Consider the following 11,857-nt stretch of genomic DNA (forward strand, 5'->3'; position numbering starts at 1 on the left):
ATTTGCCAAACGTGAGGGCACCGTTTGCACAGTAATGTTTTTGCGGAGGGGCGCACAGGTCACTCAGACCCGTGCCAAGGCCCCTCGCTCCAGGGGTTACGCCAGCCAAGTGCTCAGGGGGCTGCTTCTTCATCGGAGGTGCACACAAACCCTGTTTCCTTCACTCCCTCCAACTCCAGGAAGTGGGGTTGCCATAATGCCGGGGCAAAGCTAGCAAGTTTCACTTGCTGGAAGTTAAGCATGCCAGCTGACATTGGCTAGGAGGCTATTTAGCCTAAGCTAGGTGAGCTAACCTCTTCTAAACAGTCCGTTTAGATGCTACGAATACTAAACAAGAGAAGTGGGACCGGAACCCTTGATCAACAAGTCTGTGAAGAAAGGCAAGTGGTACTTGACAGAGGCAGACACAGGTGGTGGTGGTATCTACCGAACGTGCCCGATTAGCCTCCTTTAAGCGGCGATAGAGCGCACTGGAGCCGAGTTGGGCAAGGGGAGCCAACGCATACCCCACCCCCAAACAGAATAGACATTTGATCCGAACACCCAACCCATCTCAGCTTCCTGCACCAGCGTCCGGGAAAGTCACCAGTGGTAATTCCAAGCATAGTGGAAGGAGTATTCAATAAAATAATCATGTCAACGCCTATTTATTCCCCACAGAGTTAGTCCATGTAACTTATTATGTGATTAGTTAAGCCAAATGGGGGTTAATGGCACTGATCAATAACAACTATCTTTGTAAAAAATAATATATAGAATTGTCATTTCATTTTGACATTATAGAGTATTTTGTATAGATAAATTATTTTTTATTTAAATCACAATTAAATCTATTTAAATCCCACTTTGTAACATAACAAAATGTAAACAAATCCAAAGGGGGTGAATACTTCTGGAACCCACTGTAGCTCTGTATATCCATTATCATCGTCACTATCGCCATATCTCAGATGACATGATCATCAGCTCTTGTGCCACAAGGTAGAAGGTTATACTGTAGGTAATAGGTATGAACTAGAATTGAGATTATGTTATTGATTGATATGTATCATATTTTCCCTTTAAATTATTGTACCGATTCAGGTACTGCTTACAGCTACAGATACAAAATGGTCGCCATGTGTGTGGGGGGAAGGAGAAATAACACAGCTTCAGGTTATATAACAGATATTAATAGCAGCAGATCTAGTGCTGTATGGTGTGCCATTCATTTGACATACTCATGGTTTGTATGTCTTAATCTGTCCACCCATGCATACTCTGTGAAACATATTCATTTTCAATTCATTCAAGTCAATGTTGGAGGAGCTTCGAGACTTGGCTGCCTTACTGAAACACCAGAAAATACCTTAATCTAACAGCACATCTCCTTCTGGCCAAGTGCTGCAATTACAAGCTACTGGGGAAACACCAGAACATATTCACTCCAGTATGACTCTACTGCCACCATCTGGTCAAGTGCTGTAATTACAAGCTACTGGGGAAACACCAGAACATATTCACTCTCATCCCTCTACTGCCTCCTTCTGGCCAAGTGTTGTAATTACAAGCTACTGGGGAAACACCAGAACATATTCACTCGTGTGACTCTACTGTCACCTTCTGGTCAAGTGTCGCAATTACAAGCTACTGGGCAAACACCAGAACATATTCAATCTATTAGCCCTCTACTGCCACCATCTGGCCAAGTGTTGTAATTACAAGCTATTGGGAGACGTTTTCCATCAGTGCTGGAAAATACAGTATTTAACTGAGTAACTTTGTACAGGAGCCATAAATAGCAATTAATGTCAACATTAACACTTTAATCATTTTTTTTTAACATACAGTACCAGTCAAAAGTTTAGACACACCTACTCATTTAAGGGTTTTTCTTTATTTGTACTATTTTTGTTTAATGTAGAATAATAGTGAATAGATCAAAACTATTAAATAACATATATGGAATCATGTAGTAAGCAAAAAAAGAATTAAACAAATCAAAATATATTTTAGATCATTCAAAGTAGCCACACTTCAAAGTTGCATTAATCACAGCTTTGCACACTCTTGGCAGGTTTTTATGTGCTTAGGGTCGTTGTCATGTTGGCAGGTGAACCTTCACCCCATTGTGAGGTCCTGAGTGCTCTGGAGCAGGTTTCATCAAGGATCTCTCTGTACTTTACTTCATTTATCTTTCCCTCGTCCCTGCCGTTGAAAAACATCCCCACAGCATGATGCTGTTATACATGTGGGTAAATCATTTATAGATTATTTGATAGTTCACTCAAGGTCAATACAGGTGAATCAAAGCTGGGACCAAGAGACTGAATAACAGCTTCCATCTCAAGGCCATCAGACTGTTAAACAATCATCACTAACACAGAGAGGCTGCTACCTACATACAGACTTGAAATCATTGGCCACTTGAGTAATGCATGATATGTAAACATTATTAAAGTGCCATTATTAAAGTCACTAGCGATCCATTTATTAATCTCGCATGTATATACTGTATTTCATAACATCTATTGCATCTTGCCTATGCCGCTCGACCATCGTGCATCCATATGTATATATTGTTATTCCATCCCTTACTTATTAGGTAGTTGTGTATGAGGTAGTTGTGTATTAGGTAGTTGTGTATGAGGTAGTTGTGTATTAGGTAGTTGTGTATGAGGTAGTTGTGTATGAGGTAGTTGTGTATGAGGTAGTTGTGTATGAGGTAGTTGTGTATTAGGTAGTTGTGTATTAGGTAGTTGTGTATCAGGTAGTTGTGTATGAGGTAGTTGTGTATGAGGTAGTTGTGTATGAGGTAGTTGTGTATGAGGTAGTTGTGTATTAGGTAGTTGTGTATGAGGTAGTTGTGTATGAGGTAGTTGTGTATGAGGTAGTTGTGTATTAGGTAGTTGTGTATGAGGTAGTTGTGTACAAGGTAGTTGTGTATGAGGTAGTTGTGTATGAGGTAGTTGTGTATGAGGTAGTTGTGTATGAGGTAGTTGTGTATCAGGTAGTTGTGTATCAGGTAGTTGTTGTGGAATTGTTAGATTACTTGTTAGATATTACTGCAGTGTCGGAACTAGAAGCACAAGCATTTCTCTACACTCACATTAACATCTGCTAACCATGTGTATGTGAGCAATAACATTTGATTGGACTTATAGGCAGTATTTGGTACTAATCACTACATACATGAGAAGATTCGACACTTTGTTAAACATGTTCAGTCAATGAATGAAGACCAAAACATTCAACATTGTGAGAGGATACCTACTCCACTCTTTCACCAACCAAAAGGTATTACGGTTACCCTTTCACACCAGAGCGTTCAGCATACTTGGACTACCGCAGAGAAGTGTGAAGTAATGTTGCTATAATCTGTTAAGGGGTCATATGTTAGGAATGATGATTGAATAATATCCTGGAAGTAAATTTGGCCAATGGGCATCAGGGTTTCAAAGGTGGGTCAAGACACATCATGAAAACCAACCTCTTCTGTTCCTGTGACAGAGCACTAACGCAATACACCCACAAAGTGAGAAAATAACTATTGTTCAACTATTGAAAATAAGGTTGCATGATGATACATAAGGGTTCATCTTATTAGCATTTGTAAGTGCATTTATAAACGGTTAATACCTGGAGGTAAACATTAGCTCACAATTTAGCAAACACTGACCAGTTATTGCACTATTTTGACCAATGCGATATAAATGTTATTAATGGTTTATACGGCATTTACAAATGATTAAACAATCGTTAATAATGTAATTATAACCCCTTTATGAACTCTTTACAAATGGAACCTTAGCATGGTGTGTGCAACGCCAGGGTTGTGGGTTCGATTCCCACGGGGGGCCAGTACAACATTTTTTTTACAAAAAATGCATGAAATTAAATGTATGCATTCACTACTGTAAGTCGCTCTGGATAAGAGCGTCTGCTAAATGACTAAAAATGTAAATGTAAATGTTGTAAGTGTTGCCGCGGTCTCCTGCTGTGGTTCAAGCATTGTTGTGTGGACTTAGAACATCCAATTTAGTTGGTTTTTACTTTTGTTTTTTAAGTGTGCTTTTGTGGCCCGAAAACCTGAAAAAAATAAAAATAAAACGGAAACCTCGAAAGTCCATCAAAAATATAGAAAAGGGAATTTGGGAAAAAATGTCCATGGGGTGTACTTGAAAATCAAGCTGCCAAAGGCTACATAAATAGGAGCAAGGCTCCTGCCCTTTTGGGTGTTCTAGCTCAGACAATGATTTCACTCTACGAGGTGCTGTGGCTTAGTTGGTTAAAGCACCTGTCTAGTTAACAGGAGAGGCCACGACAATGCCTATTTCCCCTCAGGAGGCTGAAAAGATTTGGCATTGGACCTCAGATCCTGAAAAATATCTAAAGCTGCACCATTGAGAGCATTTTGACTGGCTGCATCACCGCTTGGTATGGCAACTGCTCGGCATCCGAACGCAAGTCGCTACAGAGGGTAGTGCGTACGGCCCAGTACATCACTGAGGCCGAGCTTCCGGACATCCAGGATCTCTATACCAGGCGGTGTCAGAGGAAGGCCCAAAGAATTGTCAGACTCCAGCCACCTAAGTCATAGACTGTAGACCAGGATCTTTTATTTCAGCTCATGAAACATGGGACCAACACTTTACATGTTGTGTTTATATTTTAGATTACACAGTTAGTACTTTGAGTCATTCAAAAGGGGAATTTTTGCCATAACATTGTGTATCAAAATGGCGTGACCCGGATTCTGCGGCCACAACACAGAGCACTAACCACTGTACGATCATGGCGAGTTACCAGGGCTTGTGGAGACCCCTTGAGCGGAAAGCCAAAAAGTCAGCTCTGCCTGTCCACGTCACTGCATGCTTGAATAACCCAATATCTCCCACAGACACACAAGCACTAACTGTAATCTAACTGGCAACAAAGTGTAACATCAGACTTTGGAATTTAGCCACCTCAGCCACGTCACAGTGAAGGCCTGCTTGAGTAGATCGATTTCACCTCCACATATATAAGCCCTGGTAGCTCGCCGTGATCGTATAGTGGTTAGTACTCTGCGTTGTGGCCGCAGCAACCCCGGTTCGAATCCGGGTCACGGCATTGAAATTCACAATGTCACGGCATAAGGGCTCTTTTTGAATTAGCAGGGTGAACTAAAGTGAATAACTAGAGTGAATTTAGCAGAGATTGTACTGGTGAAAAAATAATTATTATACCTCTGTCATTATAACATTAAATAAGCAGAGATTGATACCAGTGTAGGGTACCATACTATACTTTTCGTTGGCTACAGTTTAAAGGCAGAGTCACAAAGTGAACAGCTATATCGGGTCAATTTTGGCAACAACTAAGAGCATTGAAGCACAAAGCGAAAACTTCTCCACTACGTCCCGAAGCTACACATGGGCTGATACTCTGTGATAGTCTGCCATTGTGCTGATCTGCAGAGCTGCTCATGGTAACATCATATGGCTGAGTCTCAGTTTAACTGAATCAAAAAGCACCCTCATGCCGTGAATCGCAATGCCATGAGCAGTACGGCAAGCTACCAGGTCTTGTGTGTGAGGGGGAGATATTAGACTACACAAGCATGCCGTTGCCTTGATGTAGAAAATGTGGCTAAATACCATTGTTGACTAGTTAAGACTAGAGAGAGACTCAACAGTGTATTGTGTATGGTGTAGTAGAATAGAGTTAGTACTGACCCCTGTAGAGTATTGTGTGGTACAGTGGAATACAGTGTTCTGCTAGTGTAGAGTACGGTTCCGAAGTATCCTTGGAATAGGAACATGACCTCCCCTGGATAATGATTAGCAATCCATGAGGGTGACGATCAACCTCTCCTTGTTTATATCATCCAGGGGCAACAAATTGGGTTCCCCCAACTCCAGAGGATGGATCTATCAGTCTCTCACCTGAACACAGGGAAAAGAGAAGAGAAAGATGGGTCTGTTGGTCCAGGTCTAGTTCAGGCCCACAGTATAGTCACTGTGCATATGGGACAGGAAGAACAGGCAAACACACTGGCACTTCCTAACCTGCCAGACGTCCACTGGCAACAGAGTATAGGGTTAAGTTTACGATTCATTATTCACAGCTCTGGAGAATCATCCTGGGAAAATGACGAGAAGAGAGAGCAATGTTTAGCCAGTCATACTACTATAAAACAGCTATTTGGCATATAGCAAACATGGAGGGTACGTTATATATTCATTTATGTTGCGAGGAAAGATACATTCTGCTAACATCGGTAAAGTTAGGTCTACTTGCTGCAATAGCTTGCTTGCTATAAAAACAGTAATTTGTCGATAAACTATACTGTTTGTATAGTAGCAGAATATATATTTCAAAAGAGAATGAATTTAACAAAAATACATCTTACAAAGACTTGGACAGATAATATTATGATTACTTGCGTTACATGTCATGTGAGAGACAAAACATTAACCAAGATATGTCTGCTTGAACGCTAATCCACGTCACTGTAGGTTTCATTTAAGAGCCCAAAGTCTCCCTAACGGGGCATGGCCCTGGTAGCTCGCCGTGATCGTATAGTGGTTAGTACTCTGCGTTGTGGCCGCAGCAACCCCGGTTCGAATCCGGGTCACGGCATTGCGAATACACAATGTCACGGCATAAGGGTTCTTTTTCGTTATTAGAGGTACCTTGCTAACTACATTATAAATAGGTCTATTTCTATTTTTTCCCCCGTTAGGTAAACAGGCAAACTCGAGATACCGGTTCCTAACCACCCGCAATCGCGCTTCACGATAATGCCAATGTCGTTGCATGGCTGTGCGTGCAGGTTTGAATAGCCCCAAATCTCCGCCCATCACACAAGCCCTGGTAGCTCGCCGTGATCGTATAGTGGTTAGTACTCTGCGTTGTGGCCGCAGCAACCCCGGTTCGAATCCGGGTCACGGCATTGCGAATACACAATGTCACGGCATAAGGGCTCTCTTTTTGAAGCGTTGACTGACTGTAAACTGACTGTCTGGCTGGTTAATTATGTAATTCTGATATTTATCCCTTTTGGGGTTGACTAACCAGCGAACATTATCACATAAGATAAGCAGTTGACAAAGAATGACAGACAAACCTGTCAATTAGCTAAATTAGTAACAAGTGTGGGGGAACAGCTAGCTAATATGCAGGCTATATGTACCCATCTTTAGCCCAGATGACCGTGTGGGTACTCAAAAGAAATATGAACATGCATAAGGAGAAATGGATTGAAAAAGTTATATACAGTTATATACAGTATACAGTCAGTCATGAACGCGTTCAGCTAATTTTCCAGTTTCAAATCAAATCAAGCTTCATTTATACAGCACATTTCAGACATGGAATGCAACGCAACGTACTTAACAGAAGAAAAAAAACAATTAAATTAAAAGCTAAAATATTTACTACACAAATACAAATAAAATTAAAAAAGAATGACAAGCTGAACGACTAGAAAGCACCTTAACCCAATTATCCTAAACTGCTACGAAAAGTCAAATCTGACCAAAAAAATGTATCCAATCTAGTCAAACCCCTTCACCGTGGATGGAGAGACACCTCTGCTGTTTTAATGCTCACGAGGGCGGAAATGTACATTTTACCAGCTGAAAGACAATGCCCATAGCTTACCCATGATGCTACACAACGATTTAAATCAACAGGTCTTCCTTTTAGTCAAGGTATGATATATTTGGGGTTGAAGTGGGAAATCCGTGCCAATGCCGTATGTTTCCCCTATGATATGACATGCTACTACTTTTCAATCTACGATTTTATTTGAACGCTACCACCCACCAGCATGGCTTTGTTTGATAATCAGAAACACCTGCGAAGTCCTCCCTTTTCGCGAGTCGCCTCTTAGCTGAGCAATATAATAGATCATCTTTGGCTGAGTCACAGCTTTTTGCCTTGTCCTACACTTGGCTGCCTGATCCATGGAGCAAATTAAAATAAAGCGTGCAAACTTGTTTTTTCACCTCCCCTTTTTTATCAACAAAATATAACTTATTTTTTAGCTAGTCTCTATAAATAAATAAAAATACAATTTTATAAATGGTAAAATTGCTAGTGATCAGTGGCGACTCCTCATTCAGTGCACTTTTTGTTGTTGTTGTTGTTGCCTGTTTTGCATGTTATTTTGGCATTAATACGTGTCACGTATCAGTTTGCAAACAATGTAAAAAAAAAACAATCATAAACCATTGAGTTAATAAAGCTGCATACAAATATGGTCTCTTTTTTGCTTTCTTTAGTAAGGCAGCTACAAAATGCAGGTGTTTCCGCCTAGCTCAGTGCTTTCTGTGGTGGTGGGGCAGACAGTGGAAAATATGGAGTGTAGGGGGTGGTAATCAATCAATCAATCAATCAAATGTATTTATAAAGCCATTCTTACATCAGCTGATGTTACAAAGTGCTTTACAGAAACCCAGCCTAAAACCCCAAACAGCAAGCAATGCAGGTGTAGAAGCACGGTGACTAGGAAAAACTCCCTAGAAAGGCCAGAACCTAGGAAGAAACCTAGAGAGGAACCAGGCTATGAGGGGTGGAGATTATAACAGGACATGGTCAAGATGTTCGAATGTTCATATATCACCAACAGGGTCAAGTAATAATCATCACAGTGGTTGTCGAGGGTGCAACAGGTCAGCACCTCAGGAGTAAATGTCAGTTGGCTTTTCATAGCCGATCATTCAGAGTATCTCTACCTCTCCTGCTGTCTCTAGAGAGTTGAAAACAGCAGGTCTGGGACAGGTAGCACATCCGGTGAACAGATCAGGTTTCCATAGCCGCAGGCAGAACAGTTGAAACTGGAGCAGCAGCACGGGCCAGGTGGACTGGGGACAGCAAGGAGTAATGTTCTCTAGTTGTGCGGTGATTGGCTCAGTGTTCTGTCACTTCTGTCACACTACTTCACCGCAAAATCTATGGGGAGAGCTTGAAAATGCAAGCCTCTTGGGTGCTGCTATAGATTTAAATTAGAAGTGCCCATCCAAGAAGGCTCAAAGTCATAGGCCACAGATAAAATGACATCTAATCACGTTAAATCTACTATAGCTTTGATTGGACTAATCATTTCAACATCATACTATCAACATCATACTCCCGAGTGGTGCCGTGGTCTAAGGCACTGCATTGCAGTGTTAGCTGTGCCAATAGAGATCCTGGTTCAAGTCCAGGCTCTGTTGCAGCTGGCTGTGACTGGGAGACCCCATGGGGTGGCACACAATTGGCCCAGTGTTGTCTGGGTTTGGTTGGCATGGATGTTCTTGTCCCATTGTGTTCTAGTGGGCTGGGCGCAATGCATGCTGACACAGTCGCCAGGTATACGGTGTTTCCTCTGACACATTGGTGTGGCTGGCTTCTGGGTTAAGCAGGCATTGTGTCAAGAAGCTGGGTTGTGTAACTCCCAATTGAAAAAGGGGTAATAAAACACCTGGAAACTCAGACTTCAGTGAGTTCAAGACAACTGGGAACTCAGAAATGTTTTTGCTCAGACTGGGAAAACAAGTTTTGAACGGTCATCCAACTCAAAATTGCAAGTTGGGAACTCTGGCCTCTTTCTAGAGCTCCTACCTGAAGATTACTGACATCATGATTCGACCTTGATTTTTTCTGAGTTCCCAGTTGTCTTGAAAGCACCATAAATCCAGAGAATGCCAGAATTTGATTACAAAGTTTGATGACAAAATTTGCACACAAGAAGGACCGCCACACCACCTTCCTGTTCAAGTGAGCACAGAACAACAAGGTGAGTCCAAAAATGTCTTGTATGTTGCTGCATAATGATGTAATATACCAATGAGATATGTATAATGTAGCTAACATGCTGACCAAACCTCACCCGCACAGGTTGATTTTGTTCACCCACACCAGAAGCGATCAGGACACGCAGGTTGAAATATCAAAACAAACTCTGAACCAATTATATTAATTTGGGGACAGGTCAAAAAGTATTAAACATTTATGGCAATTTAGCTAGCTAGCTTGCTGTTGCTAGCTAGTTCGTCCTGGTATATAAACACTGGGTTGTTATTTTACCTGAAATGCGCAAGTTCCTCTACTCTGACAATTAATTCACAGATAAAAACCGAATTCAATTATCATCATCTCTCTTCCTTCAGGCTTCTTTTTCTTCTTTGGACTATATATGGCAGTTGGCAACCAACTTTACAGCATTACTACACCCGACCAGTGTGGACCTAAGTTCATCTTTCAATCACCCACGTGGGTATATGCTCGTAAAAACCAATGAGTAGATGGCACGTGGGTATATGCTCCTCAAAACCAATGAAGAGATGGGAGAGGCCGGCTGCGGGCGCCTGGCCATGCAGACGCCCGCAGCCATGTGGGTACAATGATTGAATAACATGTATGAATAAATTTATTTTGCAACGCTCGCGCACACGACGTGAGCGGTGTGGTCAGCATGTAAAAAAGTAATACTATGTGTATGTTGTGTAGTGAGCTGTTAGTAGCCAATGTGCCTCACCCTAATAATTTGGCCCCATTTCCCCTCTTAACTTAGGCTACCGTTCTGACTTAATGGTACACATGTTGCCTGTAGCCTGTTTTAGAGAAATATAATCATTGAATATTGTAAGAGCTTTCATTGGCTGCTTATATGCCACCTTTATTTGTCCTACGGTTCTGACTTGGTGTACAGGGAAAATACTGTAAGAACAGCCCGTGTTCTGAATTCTGTCGCTGTACATTTCAAAAGTGCTGAACAAATAGTTATATTGACTACGTCCGTACTAGCTTGCTCACATCTCAATTGTCAGTAGAAACCACATTTGTTTAAGCAAGTCAGCCATATCAGCTATGTTTTTTAAAAAGGCAGTAAATGAGGCTGAATGAACTGTGTTGCTGCCAGACAAGGCTCCGCTGATAACCAGGTGTAGCGATGGTAAGGATTCAGACTATGGTGCTGAAAAGAAAGCTCTGCTGTTGAGACAGCTTTATGTAGGCCCTAACAGTTTGTGGGCACCGTTTGTCACCATTATAGCGCAATTCATGTATTGTTTAGTGTTGTGTAGTGGCTTTGCTGGCATGCATCTAAAAATATTTCATGAGTTTGCCCCACCAAGATTTACATGCTTAAATCACCACTGCGTGTGATATGATTGCATTTTGGAACTCCGCTCCCCCTGTAACCCCAAGATGAATGGTTTTGACCACGCTCCACTGCTTTGATTATCTCTATTCTATGAAGTGTCTGTCCTGTAATGAAAAGGCGCCCGCGAAAGAAAATTCCACAAACTTGTTTATCTATTTTGTGCTTTTTTGTTACATTTTAACTGGAGTTTTATTTCGTGTCCGATGCACTCAGGGTGTTGTTGCATATAGTTTGCGGCGTGCATCACGAGCAAAGTGATTGTAGCATATAATTTCACTTCCCCTAGCTGTGAGAACCATGTCATGTTCATGGACTGACTTGGCATTGCTGTAGCACTGCTGAATATCCTGTCAGCAGACTACCAAAGGTTTCCCTAAATTCTTATGATAACTCCAGCTCCAGAACTAGCCATAGCCTAGCCAGTTGGCTAATCTTTTAAATACGGGGTAGCAACAACAGATAACATAGCTAGAAAAAGATTAGCATGCTAGCTAGCTACAATCACAGCAGTCAGTGCCCTGCATGTTGTTATTTCTCCACTCCACGTGGAAATCACCACAACGTTCCCACCCCCAATTTGGGAATATGTATTAGCAACCTGTGTCATTTTTCGGAGGTGGAACCTAAAGAAGAATTTCCGCTATAGGACAGGAATTAAGTTGAAATAGGGGCGGCATTGCACTCTGGTGGGGGCCTTTAAGGCAAAATTCCTACAATTCTACACACATTTCACCATAACTTATG

General features: G+C 41.6%; 3 non-coding genes across 3 annotated transcripts; all 3 read left to right on the plus strand.

The window, feature by feature from the left end:
- The first annotated feature begins 5,019 nt into the window (after positions 1 to 5,019).
- On the plus strand, positions 5,020 to 5,091 carry trnah-gug (transfer RNA histidin (anticodon GUG)). Its single transcript has one exon. It is a non-coding gene; the product is annotated as a tRNA-His (tRNA).
- Positions 5,092 to 6,531: 1,440 nt separating this feature from the next.
- On the plus strand, positions 6,532 to 6,603 carry trnah-gug (transfer RNA histidin (anticodon GUG)). The gene has a single exon. It is a non-coding gene; the product is annotated as a tRNA-His (tRNA).
- A 241-nt stretch (positions 6,604 to 6,844) lies between these two features.
- On the plus strand, positions 6,845 to 6,916 carry trnah-gug (transfer RNA histidin (anticodon GUG)). Its single transcript has one exon. It is a non-coding gene; the product is annotated as a tRNA-His (tRNA).
- Positions 6,917 to 11,857: the final 4,941 nt, after the last annotated feature.

The sequence above is a fragment of the Salmo trutta genome, chromosome 30 (assembly GCF_901001165.1).
Source record: "Salmo trutta chromosome 30, fSalTru1.1, whole genome shotgun sequence".
NCBI lineage: Eukaryota > Metazoa > Chordata > Actinopteri > Salmoniformes > Salmonidae > Salmo > Salmo trutta.